This window comes from Belonocnema kinseyi, chromosome 6 (assembly GCF_010883055.1).
Source record: "Belonocnema kinseyi isolate 2016_QV_RU_SX_M_011 chromosome 6, B_treatae_v1, whole genome shotgun sequence".
NCBI lineage: Eukaryota > Metazoa > Arthropoda > Insecta > Hymenoptera > Cynipidae > Belonocnema > Belonocnema kinseyi.
Window position 1 is genome coordinate 115,910,369 of NC_046662.1, and position 14,832 is coordinate 115,925,200.

The 14,832-nt window shown below is 34.0% G+C and overlaps 1 protein-coding gene across 6 annotated transcripts in view; it reads left to right on the plus strand.

Moving 5' to 3' along the window:
• LOC117174797 (translation machinery-associated protein 7 homolog) overlaps positions 1–14,832 on the plus strand; it is a 101,471-nt gene that overhangs the window by 4,572 nt on the left and 82,067 nt on the right. The window contains exon 2 of one of the 6 annotated variants that reach the window (XM_033364171.1): positions 10,432–10,712. The exons of the other annotated variants lie outside the window; for them this stretch is intronic. The gene's annotated coding sequence lies outside the window, so the exon portion shown is untranslated. The remainder of the gene's footprint in view (positions 1–10,431; positions 10,713–14,832) is intronic. 6 annotated transcript variants of the gene reach the window in all.

The window sequence follows — 14,832 nt, forward strand, 5'->3', positions numbered from 1 at the left end:
GCATGAAGAGCATGGGCCTCAAAATTAACGCAAATAAAACAAAAACTATAGTGTTCGAAGGAAAGAGTGAGAAAACGCTATGCAATATTTTATTAAATGATGGGAGAATTGAACAAGTTGATAAGTTCGTATGCCTTGGTAGCTTATTTAGTAGGGACGGGAAGATAGATAAGGAATTAGGTAGACGAATAAATGAAGGTAAGAAGGTTATTGGTAGAGCAGGTCCCCTTATCAGAAGTAAACATATATCAAATAAAGCTAAAAAGGCAATACATAATTCTATATTTGTACTAACTGTACAATACGGTAGCGAGACATGGACTTATCAAGAAAAAGATAAAAGTAAAACTAACGCAATTGACATGAGATTCATGCGCATAATAAGCGGGAAATCCCTAATGGACAAAGTAAGTAACGAGATAATTCTAAAAGAACGTGGTGCAGAAGAGACGCTAGTAGACACATGGGAAAGAAATCGGTTAAGATGGTTTGGAAATGTTGAGAGAATGCCAAATGAACGACTTACGAAACAAGTGTATCAAGGTAAAGTAAATGGCAACGTGCCCAGAGGTAGGCCGCGGAAAGAGTGGTTAGAATGTGTGAATGAGACCCTAATTAGAAGAGACATAACAAGTCACAGAAACACGAGAGCCTGCATGAAAAAATGCATGGACATAAAAGAAGCTAGAGAAGTATGCCAGGACAGGAAGGTATGGCGGCAAATAGTTAATAAAAAGAGTGTCAGTTGGGTGAATGACGCCTGAAACAAAGACCTTGGCTATTAATGGACCCAAGTTGGGAACCTTACATAACGACTTCGTGAGGTTCTTCGCTTGGGGTGATTGCTAGAGAGATTGATCAGCAACCTGGGTCGGAGCAGTGTTGCGGAACGAACGTGTTATTTACTTAAATAGCACGAAAATTCTGGATCAATCTGAAAAATCTATATCCTTTCCACACATTACTCCTTTCCCCTGCCGAGTGAGGCACGCCTACCCCGAAAGGGAAATGGCTTAATGGTGTAATAATAATACTAACTTATTATAATTTCTAACTTCAACCTATCATAACCTCAAGTTTTTGAGGTTGTAATATGTAAAATAGAATTCATGCGAGCAGTGCCAAAGAATACGGGACGGAATATCTTCTTATCACGCTAGCTCGTCAAACCCTTTTCCAATAATAATTTTTTTATTAATTTTAAACTTCTATATTATGTATATTTATACTATTTGTTTTACAAAAAACAAGTTGCTGAATAATATCTCGAAAACTATTGACAAGGATATCGAGATGCGTTGTTAAATTTCCTGTTTTTATGGCATTTTATTTTAATTTATTAAACATAAAATTTTATATTTCAATAAAAATAAATAAAAGTAATGATTTTTTTTTATTTCCACGCAAAAATAAAAATTTTCAGGTGAACATCAGATTTATCTTCATAAAGAACAAATAAAAAATAATTGACACAATCACTTGGAAAAGATTGTGCCTTTCCTCGATTGGAAATGAAAATAGAGCAGGGTAAACAAGTTTCAAATCTACTCGAGATCAACCATTGCCAGATGAGAGCAAAATCTTTGATACTATTTCTCGATCTCGACAAGAAGCTGTTAAAATTGCTTTTTCCCTTGGAGTGGAAGTTAATGACAAGGCCATTATTCCTTCATCTATCAAAGCAGCAAAATTAGATGCAGCTAACTTAATAGAAGATGAAGAAGAGGGTGACACTGAAGACTAAGCTTACAATGAAGACGAGGCTAACGATCAAAACATTAATAAAACCGAAATCGAGAGGTTGACAACACGACCAAATAGTTGTACACCTACTTCTGACTTCAGGAGATTTCACTGACTTCAAATGACTTCAGAAGATTTCACAGACTTCAGGAGATTTCAAGAGAATTCAAATGAATTCACGTGACGTCAAGTTAATTCACGTGACTTCAAGTGACTTCAGAAGATTTCACTGACTTCAGGAAATTTCAAGTGAATTCACGTGACTTTAAGTAACTTCAGAAGATTTCACTGACTTCTGGAGATTTCAAGCGAATTTACGTGACTTCAGAAGATTTAACTGAAATCACGTGACTTCAAGTGAATTCATGTGATTTCATGTTACTACTTTAATTCGACGAATTATCTATTCTTTAAGCGATTTCTTGATTTAAAACCAAATGTAAAAATTCCATTCAATAAACTTATTTTGAAATTTCCTACAACTATACTTCAGTTAAGCCTAAATTTGTTAAACTTATATATTTAGCTTAAAATATTGTATCAAATTATTAATTTCAAGATTAACAAATTGGAAACAAGGAGGGCATGTAAAGAAAAATCAAAACTCAAGATGTACTCTAAAGATACAACATATTTAATTTTATCGACAATTTTATTAATAATGACTTCTTCATAATGTGGTACATTACTTACAAATGAAGGACTATGTACTGTGCACACGTAATCTGCTATATTTCTTTTTAAATACGTAACGGATAAACCTTCTGTGTTTAAATAGTTCGATTTTAAGAAATACCAGGGAGAACAAACGCACATAATACCTTTCGCATTTTTCCTTGGACGCTTAACTGGTGACCTTTCCCAGAGGCGTAAGTGAACGATAATATTCTACCTACAATACATTCTGTATCCTTCTTGCGAGCCATCTTGTTAAAAAAAATACACCAATATCCTAAAAACATGTATTCATTAACAATAACTTAATTTTCCGATCTAAGATTAACTCTATTTTTTGACTTAAAACATATTTAACTCTATTCAGTCTATCGCTACTCAGTTTGTTGTATCCGCTTGATAGAATCCAACAAAACGTACTTTTTCGAAAAATCAGAGACTTGTCACTAGAATTTTTATAATAAACGAAGGGACTAGTTGACGAAATATTAACTTGACATTCTGCTCCATTTTCAAGTCGATGTTCAGTACCTAGTAAAAGTGATAAGTCTTCCAAATTTGCATCGCCGTCGAGATCATCATTAAGTTCGGTTTTATTAATGTTTTGATCGTTAGCCTCGTCTTCATTGTAAGCTTCGTCTTCAGTGTCAGCCTCTTCTTCATCTTCTATTAAGTTAGCTGCCTCAACAGCTGCCCAACGTTCTCTAGTGCCGTCGCTGCACCGCATTACTCTTTCTGTAATTGCTCGAAAACAAAAAAAACTGCATTTTGTGCTTTAGGATTTCAGAAAAAAAGACCTTGATATTTATTTTGAGAAAAAAATTGGTCGAAATCAAAAAAAAAGATAATTTGATTTTGAAAAAAGGGTTAAATTTGTTATTTTCGAAAAATTAGTTATAACCATTTGACAGATCATGAAAATATCAATCAAAAATATATAGGACAACATTTTGTTTAACCATTACGAAAGTAGTCTAGTGCATTCGAAATAGAGGCTACCAGCACAAAATCCCCGTCCCCGACCTTGGTCAATTTTTATCCAAACGAAAAAATTTTTTCCCCCGAAAGTACTACCTAGTAGGACTACCCTTTACCCAAGTTTGATTTCGAGCAGAGAAAGTCATTTTCAAAGGTGGGTACACTTGAGAAATAATGCCCCATATTTACATATACATATTTTGAAAAATTGAGGTACATATTTTTTGTTTCGAATATTTTTTTCTGCGAATGATAGTTTCCGAGAAAATGAATGATATATCGATTTTCATGTAAAGAAAACCCATAAGTAGCATGGATTTTTGAGTTTATCTCAGCCAATACGGAGAATTCTGCAAAAATTATCAGGTAAAAGTTGTAGATCTCATTGAGATACAAATTTTCTTTTTTAAGCATTTTTTTCCTTGAGTGATAGTTTTCGAGACAATTAGTGATGCATCTAACGATCATCTATTTCGGTACTGTACATTACCGTGGTAACAGGCCTTAAGTGGCGACAAGAGTAATTAGGCATCTCTGTGACTAATTACAGAAATAATGCTGGTCAAATTCCTACCATTTCCCCCTTCCCATTTCCAGCTTCTCGTGGGGAGCGGAAAGGCACCGCTGTGACAGAAATAATGTTGGTCAACCCCCCTACCCCTTTCCCAAGTCCTGTGGGGGGCACCCCTGTGACTGGTCACAGAAATAATGTTGGTCAACCCCTTACCCCTTTTCCGGGTCCCGTGTGTGGGGATGGGCTGTGACGGGTGACAGAAATAATGTTGGTCTAATCCCTACCATCTCCCCCTTCCCATTTCCAGCTTCTCTTAAGGAGCGGAAAGGCCCCCCTGTGACGGATCACAGAAATAATGTTGGTCAAACCACCACCACTTTCTCAAGTCACGTGGGGTGCGGCAAGGTACCCGTCTGATTGGTCAAATAAATAATGTTGGTCAACCCCCTACCCATTTTTCATGTCCTGTGCGGGCGGGAATATACCCCTGTGACTGGTCACAGAAATAATGCTGTTCAAACCCCTACCACTTTTCCGGGTCCCGTGGAGGGTGGGAAGGCACCCATGTGACAGGCTACAAGAATAATGTTGATCAACCCCCTTCTCCTTTTCCAGGTCCCGTGGGGGGTGGGAAGGCAACCCAGTGACTCGTCACAGAAAAAAAGTTTGGTCAAACCCCTACCTCTTTTCCAGATATTGTGGGGGGGGGAGGCATCCCTGTGACTGGCTACAGAAATAACGTTGGTCAAACCCCTATCGCTTTCCAACGCCTTGCGGTGGTCGGCAAAGCCTCCCTGTGACTGGTTACAGATATAATATTATTCAAATACCTTCCTGTATACTCGCCCTTCTTTTTTCATCGTATCTCCATTGGTTTCGGCTTGGCACCTTATCACGCTCTTCACCGCGGGAAGGTTGGAGTATTTTGAAGAGTATATTTTTTGTCTTTTATGCTTTTTAATTTTTTTCATTGATCTGATTTTATTTTTATAAGTTTTACATTATATAATACATTTGAATTTATTTTAATTAAAGATGCTGTTTAAATTCAGTGGCCAGGGTAACAGACTTTAATATTCGCAATCAGTTGTTTAAACGGATCAGCACTTATTTTCTTGAGATGTCGTCGCCACAGAAATTCACAGAGATGGTTTGCGAGATTGGTCTTGTGATCCGGTATCGCAATTCACGAACTCCTCGTAATGATTAACAGTTTTCTGGACGAAACCATGATCTTCGAGGTTAATATAACCCTTCCAACAATCGGTCTGGGATCTCCGTCCCTTCCACTACGTGCTTTTTTATTAATTCTATTAAAGTAGCCTGATCTCTCTTATTTTCGGGACAGATTTCCAACCGATAGCTGTATAGATATCCTCTGTGGATCATTTCGAGGATCCATGATCCTTCCAATACACGCCCTCGCTCGTATTTTCGACGGCCGATCTTGCTGATCTTGGAAATGTGGCACCTCTCAAACCACGTATTTTTCGCAGCAGTATTAGTATGACGATACTTGCCTGCTTTATGACTCAAGAACTCGCCGCAAGTCATTTTGGATTGTGTTTGGAGCAAAATCGTTCAGTTGGAACGATTTTCATTTGTCGCAACCACTAACGAGAAATACCGAGCCTGACTCGCTTTCGCCCCGTTCAGTCCTCGGTTCCGTCTCGTTTTTCCCGTCCCATTCCTCTGTTTGTCTCGTCAGATTCTTCCTCATCTCGTCTCGTCCTTCCTCGTTCTCGCCTCAGTTTTACGAAGAATGCGGTATATATGCGCTGCTGGAGCGTACAACTCGCGAGGGCGTTCTTTTGCCAGTCCGATGCGCCAATGTTAATTAGCATTCTTTAATGAATAGTTAAAGTCAAAATATGATTACATGTTATACCTTTTGTCCACTACTGATTAATTTGACATAAAGACGACTATTTTTCAATTTTTTCAAAGATTTAACTTCACTGTATTAGTTTGTGTCATTTTGTTCCAGTGAGATATTTATTTTGCCAATCATAAAAGTAGAATATATGAAACAGAAAGGTAAAAAGATAGGTATATTTTTAAGCCATTTGGAGTTTACGAGGGGTTGACAACTCATGAAATCAGGTGTACACTTGCACAGAAATCTCCTGACGTCAGTGAAATCTTCTGAAGTTACGTGAAGTAACGTGAATTCATTTGAATTCTCTTGAAATCTCCTGAAGTCAGTGAAATCTTCTGAAGTCACTTGAAGTTACGTTAATTCACTTGAAGTCTCCTGAAGACAGTGATATATTTTAAAGTTTATTGAATTCGACAGAAGGCACTTAAATTCTCGTTAACTCTTCACATCGTGAAAGAGACAGAAGCTTGTTGCGTGCGTGCGCATCGGTATTGCATGTGCGTGCACATGTTTGCATGGGTTAGCCTTTTTTCTTTATCGTTTGTGTTTAAACGGTTACTTTAAGCTCGCTTTCATTCGTGTTTGAATGTATTTTTTACATTTCAAAAAGTTCAAGCGGATTAATGGAGGTAAGTAATAAATAAACAAATAACCGATAATTTTGGCCAGCATTGATGCCACTGATTGATAAATTTGGTGCATTAGGTGTTTTTATGCGTGAATATCACAAATATATTTTTTCAGAGAAGTTTTTATAAAATAATCGAGAAAATAATGAATTAATTCAAAATGAGAACAACTTTTTATACTCTCTTATATATTTTTTTTTACTAAAAGATACTAACTTATTATAATCTCTAACTTTAACCTATCATGACCTCAAGTTTTTGAGGTTATAATATGTAAAATGAAATTCATACCTGCAGGGCCACAGAATACGGGACAGAATATCTTCTTATCACGCTATCTCATCAAACCCTTTTCCAATCATAATTTTTAATTAATGTAAAATTTCTACATTATGTATAATTATACTATTCGTTTTACAAAAAACAAGTTGCTGAACAATATCTCGAAAACTATTGGAAAGGATATCGAGATGCCTTGTACAATTTCCTATTTTTATGGAATTTTATTTTAATTTATTGAGCTTAAAATTTGATATTTCAATAAAATTAAATAAAAGTAAAGAATTTTTCTATATTTACGCCAAAATAAAAATGTTCAGTTGAAAATCAGATTTATCTTCATAAAGAAGAAATAAAAAACGATTGACTTTAGAAAGTAAATTTACATTGTTCATTTTTTGTACCAATTGCTTGATTATGAAAATAAAATGCATGATTACGAAATTGAAAGTAAAGATTAATACTATCTTCCAATATTTTCATATAAGCGAAAAAATATGTGTATAAATTTTGAAATTATATTTTTAAGTGCCTACTTAATTTACAGTTAATAGTAATAGTGCTACTTGCAGGTCACAAATTAATACTATTGGGTGTAGGTAATTATTGCAAGCAAAAAATGGCAAATATCTCACTGTCCAAGAAGCAAACATCGACTCGAGCATCGACTTTATCCTCGCCGTCGTCCTCAAATTCATCACAAAAATCGCTTGATCAAATTCCAGAAGAATTGGATATAGATCGTAAAGTAGTTCAAAAATCGATCAAATTTCACATAAACTCCTTCATGAATTACCAAAAAGTTGAAATTACAGAAATTCAAAAGGAAAAATTGAAAGACCTTAGAATTAACATCAAAGTGAGTGTAATAGAAGATAAGCAGTCATTCAGTGCCGAAGTTGAGTGTATTTTTTGCTCTAATAATATATGCGCAAAGTTCACAAAGTAAGAGGTTGATGGATTCTATCCAATTATACAAGGCATCTCAAACTTGTGCATAATTCATTCAAGAAAGGTGGAAAAATGCAAAAAACAATGAGCATCAAGGATATGCTTCAAAATTCAGGGTCACGAGATAATTTGGTTATGATGCTGGATCCTAATGATATAGCAGATTTCAGTTAGAAATCGATCGATAAAAAAATCGACGACGAATCCGAAAACGAAACTCCAGTCGGAACTACAGACGGAGAACATTTTTTGGTAATTACTTATTAACATTCTTTCGTGGTCACCTTCGTGGTTTATTTAATTGAATATCGTTTAAATTGAGTCATAAATAGTTTAAATTTTATTATATAGATTGCTAATAAATAAATAAAATGTTAGTCTAAATATATCAATATTTATTTATTTTAGTAACATATTTTTAAATATATTACAGCAACTCGGTTTAGATAAGAGTTTTTAATTTAAAATTCAATAATTCTAATTGGTCATTTAATCTTTTTAAATGGAAAATAATTGTATTATACATTTTTTTCAGATGTCGAAGAACAAGAAGGTGGAGAGATTCTTCGGTGTGATCAACAGCTCCACCTTGAACCAAACTTTAAAAACGTATCAAAATCTAAATCAAAATGGAAGTTGAAAAAATATTCCAGATCCGAAAGAAGGAATAGAGATACGTAATTATGGCTCAACATATTTAAGAAGGCGTTGCAGCATTTTGTCTGGCATGTTTCGGAACTGATAATTGCTTCACATCGATGCAAGTACAAATTCGATGGACATGGATGCAAGAGCAAGCTCAAAAATAAGGTATCCTGTTAAAAGGGTTTTCCTCTGACGGAGACACTCGTTTATTAAGTTCTATGAAAAGTCGATCTTTAATTCAATCATTGAATTTACCAATTGCATGGACCGGTCGGTTTATTCAAAGTTTAGAAAATTCAACGAAAATTTCAAAAAAAATTCAAGTTGGTATCAAGATAAGTAGTATTATGGACGATAACAATTTTTATTTTATAATTATAGTCATTAATTATGCATTAAAGGATTCAGTATGAAATAAGAACTATTTAAAATATGTAAATAGAAGGGTAGGATCGTTCCTGTTTCTTTTAAGAACCAAAGTAAAAACTAATTAAGGTTATGTGAGCGTAGCCTACCAAATTAAAGAAAAAATATATACGCGATATCGATTTTAAATTGTTTGAAATAAAATTAGAAGCACTAATAAATTTTGTCTGCTTGTGAAATTTATAATTTCAATATATGCGTTTTGGAGCCCCATTAAAGTTAAGTCCTAAATGAGGTATGCTTACATATTTCGTTGTCCTTAGGTTCAGTAGTCTCCATGTTCTCGTCTAAATGCTAATTTTGTAATAAAATTTGTCACAATTACAATAATTATAACAACATTAGAAAAGTTCTATATGAATAAAACATAAATTGCTTTAGTATAAAATAATTGTAACATCATTTAGTATCAGGATAAGTAGTATGAAGAACGAAAAAGTACTAAGAAAGGTGGGTCTGGTTCAAAACTTTAATAATTATAAAAAAAAGCAAAACAAAGTATTTATGACAAAAAACTTTTTTCATAATTATACAAATGTAGGACCAGAGCCACCATTCTTAGTGCTTCTTGTTTAATATCTCAAATTTTCAACTCGATGTGGCGCTTCGTGTGAAAATAAGTTGGGAAATAAGAAAGGTGGCGGTAAAATAGGAATCTGGTCACGTAACTCACTCGTTACGTGGCCTTAAAAAACTGCGATGCTAATTACTTATGACACGTGTGGTAAAATGAAAAAAAAGAAAAAAATTATCGACTAAGATACACATGGATCACGCTTCATGTGTGGATTGATCCGAAATTGCGCGCTACGGTAGCGTGACCAACATGCAGCACGATCACGTCTCTTAGATCTGAGGTAACGAATAAAAACAGTGCGTTAAAAAGATAGACCAATAGAAATCATAGCCAAGCCATCCAATCTGGCAAGCTTGGGCTTACAGCCGCGATAAAACTATTATGTTTTTATTAAATAATTACTTAGCTTACTGACAATTTTGTAAAAATAAATATACAGACTTCGAAACAGGATCGGAGCCACACTGCAGTAACTATATGTCGTTGGAGTAGCACGTGACTTACCAACCATGAATATACATGTCGGTGTTGGTGACATAAACAATTTACCTATTATAATATAATAAAAACATTAGAGTAATGTACAACGACAATAAAAACATCGAAAAGATGTACAACGATCAAATTATTATGTTTGTATTAAATAATGACTTGGATAATTGACAGGGGCGCCCACTTCCTCCGCCACCAGGGTAGTGAGGGGCTATTTTCTTATGAACAAACGCTTTTTCTTCATTTTTACTTGAAATTATGAATTGTTTAGTATTATTTTCAGTAAAATCTACATTTTCCAGTCCATCTCATTCAAACCCACACCCCAACCACCCAACCTCTTGGGTACCCCCCCCCCCCACCAGTTGGGGTAGCAAACGCTATTTTTCATACATCGTTTGAGCGCCCCTGGTTATTGATCATTTTGTACAATGTCGATTTTCAAAGTTCCCGCTTACTGTATCTACATTCAAACCACAATGAAAAGCCAATCAGGAAAAGGAGTTACGACTTTCGATATATTTCGAGTTCGACTGATTCATCTTTTTATAATAGGATCTTTTTACATTTCTGTTTCATATGTTCTACTGTTATAATTGGAAAAATACATGTTTCATTGGAACAAAATGGCATACTAATACAGTAAAGCTAAATCTACGAAAAAAATCGAAATTTGCTCGTGTTCGATATCAAATTAATCAGTAACGGACAGACAAGTATAATATGAAATCATATTTAGGCTCTAACTATTCATTGAGAAACACTAATTAAAAGTAGCGCATCAGAGTGGGAAAAGAACACTCTTTCGAGTTGCCTTCTCTGATACCGCACATCTGCCGCATTCCTCGGAAAAACCGAGGCGAGAAACGAGCAAGGACGCCACGAGACAAGGAAGAATCAGAAGAAAAATATCGAGACAAGCAGGTATGTTTTTTCACATCTTGTCTTGTTCCTCGGGATTTCTCGCTCTTCGGCAACACTACTAGTAATATTTTTGAAATAAATAATTTAATCACCGGGGAAGCATTAAAAATGATTATTTGACATGTTTACATTACGAAAAAAAAAGTTAACAAAAAGATTTAAACCCACGGCAGCGTGTTAGTCAGCCAGGCTCTTGACCACTGAACCTGTAATGCTTGATGAACGTACACGTGCGCGAACTGTTGAGGTTCGGCAAACGTCTCTTGAAGTGATTTACGAGGTTTGTTCAAAAAATACGCGGACTGTTTGAATTTCGCGGCTCGAGTTGGTTTCAGGAGAATCCGCTTGGTGTCGCTAATTTCGTACAGATCAGCTGTTTAAAACGCGGTATTCCAGTCGCAGATATCTTCATTTGTTGATAAGCTACACGGTTTTAAATAAAGAGAGTTTTTTTGTTGTTGTATTGTAAAATGGACAGCCTGAAAGAGCAACGCATTTCTGTGAAATTTTGTGTGAAACTCGGGAAATCTGCAACTGAAACATTTGCCATGCTCAACACGGCCTACGGTGATGTTGCTATGAAGCGTACTGCATGTTACAAGTAACATGAACGTTTCAAGGGTGGCCGACAGTCGATTGACGATAATGAGCGTCCTGGGCGTCCTTCAACGTCAACTGACGACCCACACGTTGACAAAATCAACACCCTGGTGCGCGAAAATCGACGGCTGACCATTAGGGAGCTTGCCGAAGAGTGTGGGATATCAGTTGGATCTTGTTACGAGATTTTGACCGAAAAATTGAAGATGCACTGCGTCACTGCGAAATTTGTTCCACGCCTGATGACCGACTCAGCACTCAGAACTCGTGAGTTTTTGGCCAAACACTCGATTACTGTTCTTCCCCACCCCCCATACTCACCCAACGTTGCTCCTTGTGACCTTTTCTTGTTCCCAAAACTAAAAAAAACCCCTCAAAGGAAGAAGATTTGAGACGATTTCGGAGATTAAGGCAAATGCGACGAAGGAGCTGAAAGCCATCACAAAAGAAGCGTACCAGGAATGTTTCAACAAGTGGAAACGCCGTTGGGATAAGTGTGTGCGTTGGGGAGAAGAGTATTTTGAAGGAGACCCAGGCGCGTATCTTCCAAATAAAGTACATTTTGTTATGACCTCAATCCGCGTATTTTTTCAACAGACCTCGTACAAACGCTCATAGTTCTTACAATGGATAAAAAAATCCGGGACACATGTCTAATCATTTTTTATGTACTATCGATTGATAATCCTATATGAAATATTGCAATAGTTGCTTGGCTTGCGCCATGGTGGATTAGTTATGGTTCAAGCGAGATCTTGCTTATCTGTTGATGGTTTTTCCTGCAGTCGATAACAGTAGAAGTATGCAGATCAGTGAAGAAATTAATGAACTATAAAGTTGATTGACGTGAAAGACAATATAGAGGTTATTAGAATTTCTGGTTGAGTGCTTCACAGTCTGATGTCGTTGGTATGACGTTATGATACGCCGATTACTTTTACTTCTCTTGAAGGTAAAGTAGATTGACCTACATTGTATAGAGTCTGAAAAATCAGTGTAACGGCTCTGAAGTCTGCAGACCCAAGTGTTCAGAGTTTAAATCTTTAAATTTTAACTTGCATTTGTTACAAATTTAATAAGCCGACTCAACTAAATACAATAGAAAACTTATTATAGAACATAAATTTGTAATTTGCACATAAGTTCTGCAGTCAATTTTAAGTAAATGCAATTCCAAATTTAACAATATTTTCGAAATGTTACTGCTGTTTTGAGAATTATATTTTCAATCAATTTAAAAATTATTTTAATGAAAATTATAGTTTAATGCCTTTAATGTTATGAACAGGTTAATTATGTCTTAGCTCATACATTTTCTTCAGAATATTAATTTACGTAAAGATTTCTTTTTTTTTAAATTAAGGGCATGTGATACTTCCTTATGTGGTCAATCAGGTACAGTTCCCCCGGCTTTTATAAAATAAACTTTTTTGATTGCCTACAAACAAGGTTAGTTCCGGGACATTAGTTACTATGTTTATCTGCAAGTCAAAAGTTTTTGGTCAAAAATATTGTGTCGTTTGGAAGTAACACTCGGGAGAACTGTAACACACATTTTTAGCAAATTCAAAATTTTTTGGAAGTAACCTACAAAAAAATTGTGCAGGGACGTCCGCTAGCATGTTCGCTATCATTCCCCAGATTTTGAAGACAAAATATTTATTAATCTAGGAAAAACACCAGGGGAATCTAAAACTAATAAAGTCAATACTAATTCCTAAACGCCATGCAAATTAATCGATTTTAGCCAAATTAATTTTTTTTAATTAACCCACAAAGAAGTGTGTAGGGACGTCCGTTAGCATGTTCTCTATCATTTCCCAAATTTTTAAGAAAGAATATTTATTAATCTAGAAAAAAGCCGGGAGAACCTAAAACTGGTAAAATCCATAATTTTCTAAGTATCACATGCCCTTAAGTACATAAATCGAGAATCAAATTAAAGGTTGTGTAATAGAATATTTGCTATATTTTGTATAATTAAAGTCTTTTTTTATTTAGAATACCTATATTTCAGTTATATCATATTACAAATGTTTATGATGTTGCCAAATGTGTCTCTGAATACACTATTCGAAATTATGTGTACATATGTTTTAATTTTTTTGGATATAGTTTAACAAGTTATTATTAATTACAATTTTCATAAAAATATAAAGTAAAATTTAATAGAATGATTCAATGCTTTTCATGTTCTAAACTGATCACATATTTATTTTTAATGTATCCTTTTTAACAATATTAAATAACGTAAGGATTACATTTTAATAGATTTAAAGTAGGTTACATTATTTGATTATTTACTTTGTGGATATATAAATTAATGTCAACTAGAATTCCTATACTAAAAGTTTGTTTCTGCTTTAAAAATCTTCATTATAATCAGTTGTAATTATATAATTTTTTTAAAGATTTGCGACGGTATGCAATGGTTATTAAATTTTTTTAAATACAAATAAAAATTACCCGAATATTTTAATTAAAATAATTGCTTTTTATGTTTTGGAATGATTGATTCATTATTAATTTATTATATTACAAATAAAATTTTCTGTTATAATTTCAAATGATTAACACATTCAAATATTAAAAAATAAAGGTTTGTATAAAAATAATTTAAAATAGAAATAATATGATTGTTTCAATGAAAATAATTCTTTGATACATTTTTCACAATATTAATTTACAGAAGGATTCCATTTTAATTTTTTTAATTAAGTAAATCAATAGATAAACTACCTAAAGATTGTCTGATTGAATATTTGCTAAATTTGTATAATAAAACTTTATTAATGTTTAAAATACATATATATAAATTATATTATTTGTGTGTATTTTTGCTATGTTGTAAATTATTATCTGCATTCTAATTTCGAAATGATATGAACATATATTTTTATTTTTTCTGAAATTCTTAGAAAGTTTATTAATAATTAAAATTTTCAGAAAAATACATATTAAAAACTATTTAAAATGTTTATGATGTTGTGAAATAAGTGTCTGAATTTAATCTTCAAAATTATATATACATCTGTTAAAAAATCTGCCCGCTTCGCGGCCACATTCTCATCGCTGACTACTTCGCCCTCGATAATGTATTTACCTCGCGCTACGTGCTCAATCTTTGTGCATAGACTTTTTACAACTAAAGGTGAAAGCGTCGGCAACAGTAATTTGGTGATTGTGTATTCTTTTTTGTTAAAGCTCCTTTGGTTTTAACGAACATATTCTCATCACGTATCTCGTCCTTCGCACTCGAGTTTATCCCTGAAATTTTCTATCATTCCCATAAATGTATATTATTATAATTCATAACTTAAATTGGTAGTAAAACAGACGTAGTTTTATTGTTCCATTTAAAAAAATGCACATTCATTACAAAAAGTTTTGGTATTAAACATTTTATTGCAACTTTTGTTATTTTTCCATAAACTGAATTTGCTCATTTCCAATGTTTTTTTATGATTTAAACTTTACACATATGGCCTATTGAGCAGCCTTACCGGTTTTTAATTTCTAA